A 15106-nucleotide genomic window follows, 5' to 3' on the forward strand; every position below is an offset into this window, starting at 1 on the left:
CAGACCTGACCAGCCCAGCACCTACCCATGCTCCATCTCCTCAGGGTTCTCCTGCTCCCAGGTCCTGGAACAGTGCAGAGAGTGCCCTGGCTCCTAGATCCTCCCCACCCAGGGCTTCAGAGGCCCAAGGTCCACCCACCTGGCTCCCACTCCTGTAACCATGCATAGGACAGGGGTGTTTTGCACAGGACAGGTCTGCTAAGACCCTTTCTCTGGGAGGCTGGGTCTAAAGCATTTCATCCCAGCTCTCTGTAGCCTGGAGGTCCAGCCACCACATTGGACTGGGGTGAGGAGGCCCCCAGAAGACAGGAGCATTGGGCAGCAGGCCTGGTTCCCAGGGTCCACTGTGGACAGCCAGGGAAAGGGGAGCTGAAGTTCTTTTCCAGCTTCACTTCCAGGGCTCCACTGCCTCTCTGTCTACACTGGTGACCACGCTGACCACACCTGTGTTCTGGGACACATGTGTGTGAGCACTGTGCAGCACACTCAGCCTGCAACTGCACCAGCCCCACCAGGAGCAGGAGGGGTCAGCATGGCAAGTCTTCTTAAGGCAGTTCCAGTACAGCTGCTGTATATGGACAAGAAAGGGGTGGATAGGGGAGAGTAGACAGGGACAAAAAAAGAAAAGATATTAGATATGTTTTGTACATGTGCAAATCCCCCACAGCATTATATACTATAGACATGCAATAATAAAAACTAAATCTAAAAGAACCCTCCAGTTACTGTATATGTGATCATGTTACCAGACCCTCATCTGATGCAGGGGCATAATTCTGGGTATAATACATTTTATATAAAACAGCTTTCAAAAACCAATGTTTACTATTAGATACTGCACAGATGCTAAATTATGATCTCTATATAGAATATCCACATATATAACTGTTTTTAAATAATTTTAATTTCTATTAGTATGACTTTTTTATTTTTTAATTTTTTTGTCCTTGAACTTTATTTTTATGTTTGTTTTATTAAATTCTTTTATTGGTACATTGTAGGTATACAACACAATTACATTTCTCATTGGGAATTGTACCTTTACATAATGCATTTGGTTCTTATTTTTTCCCCCCATTCCTAGCCCTCCCTTCACGCCCTCCACCCTTCCCTATTTACAAAGACTTTATTTCCATTTTTTCCATTTCTCATCATTTTTCCTTTCCCTTCTTTCCCTTCCTCTGCCACTCCCAATACCCCTAACCCTTTGGAACTTTTCTTCCTATTTTACATTTTTGATTGTTCATTCTAATCATTGGTACACTTTAGGTATACAATATAATGACATTCATCATTGGAAATTTGCACCTTTACATAGTCTCTCTTGGTTCTTATTTTTCACCCTTGCCCAGCCCTCCCTTCAACCCCTCAGTTCCTCCCTATTTACAAAGATTTTGTTCCTATTTTTCCATTTTCTCTTATTAATCATATTCCCTTCTATCCTTTCCTCTAACCCTCCCACTTCCTTCCCCTTTGCCCCTTTTCTTCCTATTTCACATTACCTATTATATTTCACTCCAGAAAGAATGGCTGCTACCATGAAATCAACCAATAACAAATGCTGGCGGGGCTGTGGGGAAAGAAGAACGCTGCTCCACTGCTGGTGGGAGCGTAAACTGATGCAACCACTGTGGAAATCAGTATAAAGATACCTCAAAGAACTAGGACTGGAAGTCCCATTTGACCCCACTATTCCACTGCTGGGGATCTTCCCCAAAGAATTAAAAGAATCATACCACAGTGATATATGTGCACCCATGTTCATAGCAGCACAGTTTGTGATAGCTAAAACTTGGAAACAGCCCAAATACCCATCAACTGGAGACTGGATAAAGAAAATGTGGGGTTTTTTTATAAAATGGAGTACTACTCAGCCATAAAAATGAGAAATTAGAGACATTTATAGCTAAGTGGATGCACATCGAGGTGATACTCTTAAGTGAAATAAATAAGACACACATGAATAAATTCCGAATAGTTTCTCTGGTGTGAGAAACTGAAAGTGTAAATAAGTATGACTTTACATTAGGGAACAGCATTCATCTTCTGAACTTGATACCTGTATGTCAAATATATATTTCTAAACTATGTGTATTGAAAAATCAGACTATTTGAAAACTATCAAGCTATAGAACACATTCTACTATTTTGCATCTTGGTATGTTTATTCATTGTTTTGTGGTTTATTAATTTATCACTAACATTCACTCTCTTTACTTATTTATTTTTGATAGGATTAGTAGCCTTCAGAAAGTGCTCATCATCTAAATGTCATCATCAAACATGCCTTTCAGCCTGTTGACTACAATTACCAGCCTGGCATTATCCAGCAGGACCAGACAGTGCAGTCAGATTAATGAGATAACAGCAGTAGTGATGCTGTTACTCTGGTGTGTTTTCATAAAAATGAAAATGGTTGTTTTGTGCCTTCATTTCATAGTAACAGGTGTGGATTAGACTTTTCAGTTTGCTTTTGCCATCACCTGCATGCTCAATGGCAATAAAGGAAAAATGCAGAGCAATGTAGGAGGAAAGTCTGAGGATCTGGAAAAGAGAAACTTCTGCAGTGGAGCATTAAGCCACAAGCCTTGGTCTGGTAGACAGGACTGCATCTTTCTCAGTAAGCCAGCATTGCTACCTGATTCTGTAAGTGTGCTATGCTTATTTCTCAGAATAATTCATAGATAGCCAAAAGAATGGATTTATGTCATGAGATTTAAAAATATTAATGCTAAGCAAACTTATGCATTGGAATTTTTATTAATCTTAAATCTGCTTAATCTAATTAAAATTATATAAATAAATTCATTCAACGAAATTGAACCTTGTAAAACATTTCTTGGTTTGTTATTAATCACGTTATATTGTACATATAAGTTTTATGGACAGTTTGAATAGATAGATACACAAGATGCCACTGGTTTTTCCATGAAGTTATGCTGAATATACACATCAGTATTCTAATAAAGAGAAACTTTATTGTGTTATCACTTGCAGTTTGTTAGTAATGTATGTGTTTCTACTTAGATATTTAATATCTTTTATCAGAATTTTGTGGTATGCAGCAAATAAGGTATATATTGCATATGAGTTTATCTAATTATTACATTTCTCTCTTTTTTATTGTTCAATATAATACTAATTTTTAGTTTTCCTTTCAAGATTTTCTTTGCTAATATATCATAATGATACATTTTGATGTTCTAGTCTGTGTCCTTGATCATATTGTTTATTAATTTCAAGTCATTTTCTTTCTGCTGCAGATTTGTAGTAATTTCTCAATTAAAAATCATGATGTCTTGAATTGGGCATTTTTACTACATTCTTTGTCGGGAGCAATGCTACATAATTTTAGGGAAAAATTTCATTAGCCTAGTTCTCCTGTCTGCAGACCAGCTATGGAATTCTGAAACATAATTCCAGTTTGGCTTCTGGTCACAGCTAAGACCTCAGTGATCCGGTGATGCTGTGATTCTCCAGGACAAGATTCCACCAGCTGAAGACATCCTGGGAGGAACAAAATCTTCATCTACTCAGTTCCTCATTGTTCTTGGATTGCTACATCTTGTTTACATGGATATACTGAATTCTCTACAAGTCATTTGTTACATTTGTTTCTCCTGATGTGCTGAATAAAATGTGTGGTAAACTGGGGGATTTCATCTTTGCCGCCCAAAGCAGCACTGATCAGGCCCAAAGCTCAGCTTCTTAGTCTCATTTTTCTACCTTTCCTGTAATTCTCCTTGTGCTGCCTTGGATCCCAGGAGACTAGGACTTACTGCAGGAGGTTCTACTAATGTCCCCTTTCCCTGTTCCCTACAATTCTTTATCTATCATCACAGATACCTACCTACTTTATTATGTTGGTAGTGGGAACATTTTCTTTTTTTATTTATATATTAATTGGTACTTTTTAGGTATACTATACATTTACATTTATCATTGGGTGCTTGTAACTGCACATGATGTTTCTTGGTTCTTATTTTTCCCCATTACCTGTGAGCCCTTCCTTATTTACAAAGACCTTTTTTCCATTTTTTCTTTTCTCATAATTTTTCCTTTCCCTTCTTTCCTTTCTCCCCCCCCCCCCCGCCACCAGTACCACTTTGGACCTTTTCTTCCTATTTAAAATTATCAATTATTCATTTTAATCCTTAATTACACTTTCAGTTTCTCACACTAGAGAAACTATTCAGTATTTACACTTTTGTCCTATTTCACTTAAGAGTATAGCCTCAATATGCATGCATTTAGGTATAAATGTCTCTAGTTTCTCATTCTTTGTGGCTGAGTAATACTCCATTTTATAAAAATGTTCCTCCTGATCCTTAGACATCAGCTGCTGGGAGGGAAGGTGCTGAAACAGAGAGGTTGGGTGGGCAAACCTGTACTCCTCTGACTTCTTGGGCTGTGCTGGGGAGGGCCCTGGGGTATTCTTGACTTCAATCCAGTTCTCAGAATCCAGGTCAGGCAGGCTGCTGGACAGCCCCTTGGGCAGAGTCTTCAGGTTGCTGACCTCCTCTGTCTTAGTTGGCACTGGGGTAACTTCACGAGGAGAACCAGGTGCCGACTCCAACTCCTTTCTGGTAGTGCGGCCGGGGAACAAACTCAGGGCAGTTGAGAAGCTGGGAAAAATCAGTCTGTGAATAAACCACTATGGGGGGGGCATTTCTCAGGCTCCTCCCTCCTTTGTACTTTCTAGTCAATGATCTCCACCACCTTGCTGTCCTTTAGGGCCACAAAGATGAGTGAAATATCAGTGAAGAGAGCGTGCACTCAGTGGAAGGAAACAATAAGGGTGATGGGAAGGAAACCATCCGCATCCGTTTTCCATCTCAGGAAGAAGTCTAGCTCTAAATTGTCCATGCTAAAGTAGTATTCAATCTGACACTTGATGTAGTCTTTGAGGAGCTCCTGGTCCACACTGTAAAGTTCAGTGCTGCTGATCCTGTCAAAGTAGTAGGTGATATTGTTCATGTACTTGGGGGTGCGAGGCTCCTCCGTATCATCACACTTCCGGTAGCCAAACTGGAAATCAAAATGTGTTCCAGCACCACTGGGCGTGTTCACCAGCTGTGTCCACGCCCCCATCCAAGGCCACGGAAGGAAGCCCACACCCTCCCGCCCAGCCCCATCACTCTTCACACTGGATGTCTCACCCTGGTCCTGCCAGGCAGGCTCCGGTTTGGTCTCTGATTGCCAGGCTTGGAGGTGGGCACAGACACAGGTATGTAGGTGGCAGGCTCAGACCCTTTGACCTCCCCACTGTTCGCAGATGTATGCCTCAGCTCCTGGGGGCCAGTGGGGCATGGCCAGTTTCTCTCTTGGTACTTCGGGCTACATGTCTATTTGCAGTGGAACCCACTGGTGTTTGCTCCCTTTCTTTTTCTGACCACCATGCTGACAGTCTTCATCCCCATTCTTCTCCTCTCCTGATTCATCTGATTTGGTTTTGGCGCTCTCCTTACTATCACTCCCTTCTCCTTTCTCCTGCTCTTTCAGGTCCTTCTTGGGTGGCAGCTTATGGCAGGTTGAGGCTCATGAAACTGCAGCTGTACACTGGTGGGCTATCTCTCCAGGTGTTGGCAAGTTGACTGCATCTCCAGTCACCAACCTTGCTGCCCTTGTGCTGTTTGGGAGCTCTCCTCACAGCCCTCACCACCTTGGCAGCTGCTTCTTAGTCCTTGGGTTCACCTTTGGGTGGGCTTCCAGGAAGTCTCCACACCAGCCACCACCTCCGCCCACTCCCAGCTTGCCACCGCCCTCCTCTCCTTTGCTACCACTGGCCCCACCACCCTACCCTGCAGACTTCCATCACCACAGGCTCGCCCTTGCCTTAGGGCGCTGGCAGGGGCTTCTTCCTCACCAGCACTCCCCTCCCAGCCCCGTGCTCTTCGACCTGCATGAGCCAGGCACCGCCTGACAGCCTGACAGCAGTGGCTCCACCTGAGTGGCCATTTGTGACCCCCCTCCCTAGAAGCTGGGCTCGCCCAAGGCGGCCTCCCCGCCTCGAACTTGGCTATCACAGCGCCCAGGACACCTTCCTCTGGGGTGCCAGGCCCCAGTACCTGCGAAGAGTCCGGGCTCCCGCTAGGCTCAGCCCTCTGGGCAGTGGCAGGCAGTTGCAGGAGCATCAAGGCCCAGTGCCCGGGGTGGGGGAGGGGGGCAGGAGGGCCCCCACTCTGCAGTCCAGGCCTCTGCAGCTCGTGTCCCCCACCCTGCCAGCTGCCTGTGTGACTCCCCCACCCCTAGCGGGCTGCCAGGCCTCTCATCACGGCCCTGGCTCCCCCCCAACCCCAGCCCCTGGGTTGGCCTGGGCTTCCTGGCTGGGGGCTGCACCAATAAGGATGGAATGGGTGGGAGAAGTGAGGCAGGCAGAGCCAACCACGGGATTCCAGGCAGGAGGCTGGTGGGCCTGAGCCTCTGGACCTGGGGGGGAGGGGAGGCGACCATAAAAGTTTTATCTTAATAAGTCACCAAAATGTTTCTTATCTTGTCCCAAACTCATTTTTCTCAAAACAGACGTATTTTGCATGGCAATAAAACAAGATGATGCTTGAATAATGCATCTCAACAAATGTGATAATTTGAAAAGTCTATAGAGCAAGCTATCGGAAGTTTATGAGATACATCTTTTCTTCCTTCTCTCAGATGATGAAAGCAAGTGTTAAAAGAAACACATTAGACAAATTAAACTTTTGAGGCTTATTTGATGAAAGGATGATATATGAGATGTACTCACTCAGAACCAGAAGAGGTTTGGGATCTCCGCCTCCTTATCTGAACCGTGTGGCTTTGTAGCCAGTAGAGAAATCCTATATCACTGACTGTCCACAGGGGAGCATCCTCCTGACCCACGCATGATCTTACAGGGGATTTGCTTCTTAGGGCTGCTTGTGACTGCCTTTGTCCTGTGACTCCCTATTGCCTGGAACTTGGCTCCTTTTAAGTTGGATTTTTAATTTGTTTACATATTAAGTTAGATGGCACTGTGCCACTGGGCTACTGAAAGGTTACCTAGGGGAAAGTTTAAATTAACTTCACAATTCCCCCTTTTGTCACCTCTCAATTTAGAGAAATTGTTCAAAATCTTGGGCCTTGGTAACACTTTCTCTCACTGTCATGATGTCCTTATTTGGACTCACTGTAGAATTCACTGGCAGTGCATCAAGTCAGTTGAACAGCTCTGTGTGTCCTTGATCTAGTCTAAGTGAAACAGTCCCATATATGATGGGTCTCTGCACATGAATACTTAGGAACTGAATGATGTGGTTCACCAAGGGACACTTAGGGATGACTCACAGAGGCTAAGGGATTGCAATGGACTCCTGAATATCAGTGTTTGCTCTACACTTCTCAATATATGCTTGCAATTAATATAATTCCACATCAAAATGATGGCATATAGCTTCATCTGTAGTTCAGGTTGTATCCCCAACTCCTCCCTCCCTCCCTCCCCTTATGAATTTTCTGACATTCATTTCACTTGTCTGTGAGCTAGACTCACTCAATACTTTGATGGTAATACTTAGTGGATTATGTGAAAATATAAAATTAAAATGTATTTTGTATTCATTCATTCCTTTGGGAAGTTTTTATGTAATTCTCTATCTTGGATATATGTCATTTTCCTCTTCACCAAAGAATACATTTTATCATTTAAAAAGATGAAAGTCTACTGGCAACAGAATCCTTCATCATTTATTTGAGAAATTCTTCAGTTGTCTCTCAATTTGAATTTTGCTGGACACTGAATTCTAACTTGATGTTTGTTTCTTCTTTCAATAATTTAACAATTCCACTCCATGCTTTACTTCTTGATTTTTGAAGAGAACTACTGTATCTTTCTTATCCTTGCTTCTTTATTTGTAAGTTGCATTTGTTCTGACTTTTCTCAGTACTTCTCTTTGTCTTTGATTTTCTGAAGATGGAAGATAATATGACTTGGTGTAGACTATTACTGCATTTATAATTTCCATTCTACTATTGTTTTCATTTAGAAAAATTTTGACCATAGTCACAGTTAAATCTTCATATTGATGGGACATTAGTTTCAGAAGCTCTTACATATACCATAACACACAGATGTTTGGGTCTTTTATGTAAATAATGCAGTAATTTCATATGACATGCTTACACTGCCACACACATTGTACAACACCATAGCTCACTTACAGCCCCCAGCACAGAAGCAACACTAGAAAGATGATAGAATAATGAGGTCACTTGATAACCCCTACAAAAACCTTAAACTTTCACCAAAAAGGAATGTTGTGTAAATTTGGGATGAAGAAGGTATGTTTTTTGAAGATATTAGCACCGCTTAAAAGAGATTAAGTATTTTGTATAAGGTCAACAAGAAAGATGCTTTGACATGATCTCAGAAAGCCGCAGGAACCCACCCATCACAGTTTGAAGGTTGCTAAATTGTCAGCCCTTTCAGATGATCCCTGGCACCCCTGCTTGGGAAACACTGTCCATAGCAGTGGTTCCTCAGGACTCATTTCCCCTAGAGCAGCCATTCAGGCACACAGAGGTTGCTGTAGTCATAGGCCAAGGTGGTCTGGCTACTGCCTGCCCTGGTGTAAGACCCTGGCATCATCCACATGAGGATAATTTTACTGGCATGCAGAATACAAGAGATTTGGGGTCAGGAAATCTCCCACTCTGATTTCAAAAGAAGGCCTGAAAGGCAAGGCAAGGAGCCCTTGAAATGGCAGTGTGTGAAGCTGTGGGGATGAAGCCAAAAGTGGGGGAGCATCCCAAGGAAGGAGAGATGCCAGAAATGTGGAATGTCTGCTGAGGAAAGCTGCAGGCTGTGAGTGGAGCCAGGCCAAGAGAAGGGCCATGTGTCTTTGACCTGCAAAGTCATGGAGTGGGGCCTCCTGAACCCTCTGGAACTTGCATCTATAAAATAAGACAAAACTAAAAACCAAGGGAAGATCTTCCTGCTCCTCCTATCTCCTAAGGGTTGATTCCATCTCTTGACCATTTTGAATAGTGAATATATTTTGATTTCAAAATATATTATAAAGCCATGGTAACAAAAACAGTATGGTATTATCATGAAAACAGACTCATACATCATAAGAAAAGAATAGACAGCACAAAATATATCCATGAATCTACAGCTAATTGATTTTCCAGAAATGTGCCAAAACATGTCTTTCATATATTTTTAAGATAGCAGGTTATCCACATGTAGAAGAGTGAAATCATCACATATTCCTCACAATATACAAAAGTCACCCAAGACTTCTATGTAAGAATCAAGACTATGAAAATAGTATAAGATAACACAGGGTCAAATCTTCCTGCCATCAGTCTGTGCAATTATTTTTTGGAAAGAACTTCAAAGCACAGGCAAGCAACGTAAAAGGACACATAGGATTATATCAGAGTGAATAGTTTTGCACCACAATGAAACCAACCAACAGATTGAAAATGCATTCTAAATAATGAGTGGAAATACTTGCTAATTATACATTTAATAATTTAATATTCAAAATATATAAAGAACTCAAATCTGTAATAAGTAAACAAGCTAGTTAAAAATATACAAAAGTTTTTAAGAGATATTTCTCAAAAGAAGAGTATATGTGACCCACAAATACATAATGAAATGTTCAGGATTGGAAATCATGAGGGAAACACCAATGCAAACTTCAAGGTAATATCACTTCACTACCATTAAAATTCGTGTCATGAAAAAGACAAAGATAGAAAGAGCAGCAAGTGACAATCCTCATCCACTGTTGTGTGGAATATCAATTCATACAGTGATTATGAGAATAGGATGGCAGGTCTTCAAAAAATTAAAAATAGAACCACTCTGTGACCCAACAATCTCAATGCTGGGTATACATATAAAGAAACAAAAGTCAGTGTGTTGAACAGATGTCTTCTGTCTCTTGTGGATTGTAATGCTATTTACAATAAAACAACCAGTATATGCAATCAGTCTGGTTTTTCATCGATGGATATATGGCTAAAGAGAATGTGAGATGCAGATATAGCTGTATAGGTAGATATAGATACACATGTACATACCACTGAATACCAGCCAGTCACAAAAACATGGGGTTCTGTCATTTTCAACAACATGGGTAAACCCAGAGGATATTAGGTGAAGTCAGGCTCAGAATGACAAATACCTATATTTCACTAACATGTGGAATCTAAAATAGTTGGTATCCTAGAAGTAGCAATTAAAATTATAGTTATCACAATGGGGTACATCAGAATGGTTTGGGGGGACAAATTTATAGAAGGATACACAGATACAGTTAGATGGAAGCTACATGTTTAAGTGATTTATCAAACAGCCTGGTGGCTATAGGTAATGATGATATATTTTGTTCTTGGAAAATGTAGAGAGAGTGGATGTTATGTTTTCTCATCATAAAATATCAACTATGTGAAACAATAGATTGGCTAATTGGCTAGATTTAGCCATTCTACAATGTATATACACTTCAGAACATATTATAAAGGATAAATATACAGCATTTAATATGTCAGTTTACTTTTCTTTTGTTTAAAGTAATTGAATATTTTATTTGTTTCTTATTGTGCGGCAAAGCTGTTGCTTCACTGTATAAAACAGCCCCAGCCAATGCAGTCTATTGCAAAATTAAGAAAGTGTCATTCTTCATCTGACACTGTCCAAGTGGCACACTTTGAGTATATTGAAACAAATCCACAGGGAAATATAAGCAAGTTGAAGTATTTTATAAGGCTTATGATAACAGTGTTATCCTTGAATTACATTAATTTTTATAACTAGTTTTTATCATTTATAGTTTCATGAATTCTGAATATCAGAACCTGTGACCTAGTCTAAAAATCTAAAAAAAATTGTGATTTCAATTTTTTCTCTTTTGCTATGTTCATATGAAATAACTACAGAATATTTGGCACCCAAAATTTGATAATTGTTTAGTTTCTTGTTTTGTTTAACCAAGAGTTAATTTTGAGGGAAACCTGGTTCATGGTGGAAGGTTGCTGTGAACTCTGCTATTTTTGTGTTTCCCTTAGAAACAAGAACCAAGAGCTGATGAATACTTTTGTTTAGTGATAAATTGTTTTTGATAATTTTCCCACAGTCTCTATGCAATGAGTGAAACATTCTCCAACCTTTAAAACCAAGTATCCAAATAAAATGAATCCCCTTCATGTTCAATAGAAAGTCCACTGTGATAGCTGACCAAATGGTTTAAGGTGGATCAGAGCTCCTGGATGAGGCTCTCTGGAAGACCTATTCTCATCATCAAATCTCTAGCAGCTGCCTGTTCCTACATCCTCATCTGAGGAGCAACGTGTGAATATCCTCCTAGATGCCCCCATGAGGTCTTTGTTTCTGAGACTGTAGATGAGTGGGTTAAGCATGGGAGTGAAAATGGTATGGAAGGCAGATACCACCTTGTCCTGCTCGGGCATGTGGAATGACTGGGGCAGCACATATGTGTAGAACACAGCCCCATAGAAAATGCTGATGATAGTGAGGTGGGATGAACAAACGGTGAAGTCCTTCTTGCATCCCTCTGTGGAGCGCATGCAGTGGATTGTTAATAAGATGAGAGAGTAGGAGGTGGAGATAATGGAGATGGGTATGAGCATCATGAGCACGCAGCAGATGTGCATTAGGTTCTCATACAAGGATGTGTCTGAGCAGGCCAGTTTGAGCACCGCGGGGATCTCACAGAAGAAGTGGTTGATACTGCGGGAGTCACAGTAGTGGACATTCATGGTGATGGGTGTGAGCAGAAAACCATCCAGAGAGCCCCCAAACCAGGCCCTAGCAGCCAGCAGAAGGCACACCTTGCAGTTCATCAGAACTGGGTACCTAAGAGGGTTGCAGACAGCCATGTAGTGGTCATAGGCCATGAGCCCCAGCAGGAAAAACTCTGAACCAATCATAGTCAAGTAGAAAAAGATCTGGATGCCACAGGTCACAAAGGAGGTGGTTTTCTATGTGGAAACCATGTCCACCAGGAGCTTTGGGACCATGCTGCAAATGAAAATCTTGTCCATGATGGAGAACTGGCTGAGCAGGAAGTACATGGGGGTGTGAAGCTGAGGGTCCACCTGAATCAGGAATACCATTACTAAGTTTGCTGTTATGGCCACCACAAAGATAGGAAGATGACTGCAAATACAATTCCCATGGCCTCACTCTTCACCAGAAGCCCCAGCAGTGTAAAGTTGGAGGAGGAAGTTGTGTTTCTCACTGCTATTGCTACCTATACAGCTGCAGGGAGCAGGGGGACAGGAAGACCAGGAAAGAAAGCAAGACCAGGTGCATTCAACAGGGGGATGATCTTGCCACAGAGGACAGTGCACAGGATGCTGGTTGGGATGAAATCTTCCAGGGTAGAACACTAGAGAAAAACAAAAAGAAATGTGCCACACAGCAGTAACAGCAGCCCTGTCCCCTGATGGAGATCAGCTCTTATCATATCTGTGTTCTCTCCTCTAGGCATTGTTTATATAGTTTATGGTGACTGCATGATATAAGCAGTGCATGCCATGCCTGCAGTGGAGTTTTGATCATCTATGTTAATTCACCATTCTTCACATCCATGGTAGGTCTAAGTGAATTCTGGTTAGAGAAAGATATGATTGCTTCAGTAATTAAATGGCTGAAGATGAGTAAAATGAATAACTTAGTGAGTGAAGTGTTAGGATATTCACAAGTTCTCATGCATTAAACCATCCCTGTCTTTCCATTTTTGCTTCTTGTTGTATCTAAAGTGATTCCTCCTCTGTTCTGCCTGCAGAGCTTTGTTAGCCTCCTGTCTGATAGTTTATCTCATAGTTTCTTTACTCTCTAGGTGTTCTTCAGACAGCTTCTAGAATTAGACTATTAAAAAGCAGTTCAGACTATGTCAGGCTGATTCCCTTATTGCTCCCCACTACTACTATGAGTTTGGGGAACAGGTGAAGGAGGTAAAAAATGTTAGCACCTTGGATCCATGTCACCAAGAGACCATAGGAGCAAGGAGTTAACCATTAACCATGCAGATGTCTGCTGATGTTCACCTGCACTGAGGCTAGGACTGCGCTCAGGACTAAAGAGCTGTGGAGCAGGTGTAGGAGTGAGATAACAACTGCCTACAAGTAGAAAGGGATTTTTATCTCCTGCTCTTACCATATGGATTAAAGATTTATTAAAAACCAAAAAAGGAAAACAAACATACCTGTGATAAAATGTTCTCCTCCTCTTGCAATGCCAGGTCTTTGTGACTTGGCATCAAATATCTGTATATGTCAGAATCAGAGTCCAATCCAGGGGGAAGCCCGGGCCCATGCTGTGACTTCACTGTTTCTCTGGTAATAGGACTGGGGCCTTCACCCCAAGAACTAGGATTACCTGAGGTAGTAAGTAAAAATACAGGATGCTGAGTCATCTTGCCTTTCAGATAAACACTTAAAATTTATTTTAATACATGTTTCTGAGACACTTACACTAACAAAAATCACCATTTATCTCACAGTGGAATCTGGGTGGTTGTTTTTCACCAAGCCAAAGTCATACTGAGCTTCACAGAATGCAAGAATTGTAATGACAGTGCAAAAGTTACTAAGAGAATAAGTATACCACAATCAATATTGGATACAGAAATGAGATTCTGGCATCAGCATTAAACAGTCTCACTCCAAACTACACTGGTTGCTCCTCCTGATTACAGTGCAGGACTTCAGGCTGCCTCCTTCTCTGGCTTCCCCAGAATCCTGTGCTCAGTGATGAAGGCCTTGCAGTGAGACCCTACCACCCATGAACTCATTTGAGTTCTCCTCCACCTCCCCTAGACAAGTGGAAATAAATTTTATCTAAGACATATTTTTGTTCATGTCTATGAATATAAAAGGCATTCTGTTTTAGACTTAAAAACTTAATTAGGCTAATCCACACTAAGAGTGAGAGAATGAATACATTTCATAGTTTATTAAGAGAATTGAAACAGTTTATCCAAAAGGAATAAAATTCTACAAATGAAGCATGCACACTTCTCAAGACACTCACTCCTAGCAGCCTGGTCTGGTCCATCATTGCATCCTCCTGGTCTTCCCAGAGCTGTCCCTGACCTCTCTCCCTCCCCCTCTGTCACCTTAGTCTCCTCTCAGCATGGAAGTCACATTGATGCTGGAGCCTGCACTGCACCATGACACTTTTCATCTCAGGACCCGTCGGGCTCTGGACCCTTTGACTCCTCCAGTCTGTTTGTTCAGTGCCTCCTACAGCAGCGATCTCCTGCCCTCTGGGTCCACTTGGGGGTGCCCAGCCCAGGGCCTTGATCCCTACAGCTTGCCTACCCAGGGTCTGTGCAAGGTCATGACCTCATGTTCCTCAGAACTTTGTGCAAAGTCACCTGCTCAGAGGGGCCTACTCTCACTCTACTTGATGATCTCACACTTCTGCCCATCTCCTAACCCTACCTGACACCCTGTGTGCTTAATTAGCTTAGCATTTGTCTCTTAATTCTCACATAGTCAAGATTGTGGCCTATTTGATAAACAGGGTACCCTGCCATCTAAAGGAGTGACTGGCACATGGTAAATATTTGCTCAATAAATAAACGAAGGCTCTTGAAACATGCACAGTGAATACAAAGGAAATTGTGGATATTTTATTTTTCTTAACATGATACCTTGCTAGTAGTATTGCCTAAAGTAATTCTATGTTTTTACATAAAATGTGCTGAAGAGAAATACAAATGCCAGCCTTTATGTGTATTTTTAATCCAAAATAAAATTGCCATACAAAAAAGATCTACCATGGCAAACAGCAATAAAATTTACTACCAAATCAGTGAGATTAATACATATAAATTTGAGACAGGTTTTTCCTGTGGCTTAAAATCAAGCCACTTGGTTATGGATAACTAGGTTGTGAACAAAGTTCATAAGAAAAGAGGAACTAGAGACTGAGGACTGGTCTCTTTTCCTTTTGCTGAAAAGGCCAAAAAGCAGGGAGGAGAGGCTGCCACATAGAAATGAGATTTCAGCCAAACTCATTCAACTTGAACCTCTAGCTGAGCCTGAATGATGTGAACAATGGGGTGCAGGGAGGACTCACATACATTGCTTCTTTGAATGAGAATGA

The 15106-nt window shown here is 41.7% G+C and overlaps 2 pseudogenes; both read right to left on the reverse strand.

Moving 5' to 3' along the window:
• Window positions 1-236: 236 nt before the first annotated feature.
• On the reverse strand, window positions 237-6134 carry LOC147822119 (la-related protein 1 pseudogene; annotated as a pseudogene).
• A 5041-nt stretch (window positions 6135-11175) lies between these two features.
• LOC101702682 (olfactory receptor 2T11-like) lies at window positions 11176-13409 on the reverse strand (annotated as a pseudogene).
• Window positions 13410-15106: the final 1697 nt, after the last annotated feature.

This window comes from Heterocephalus glaber, unplaced genomic scaffold, assembly GCF_053883595.1.
Source record: "Heterocephalus glaber isolate CG9 unplaced genomic scaffold, H.glaber_assembly_v1.0 deba00001673, whole genome shotgun sequence".
Classification (NCBI taxonomy): Eukaryota; Metazoa; Chordata; class Mammalia; order Rodentia; family Bathyergidae; genus Heterocephalus; species Heterocephalus glaber.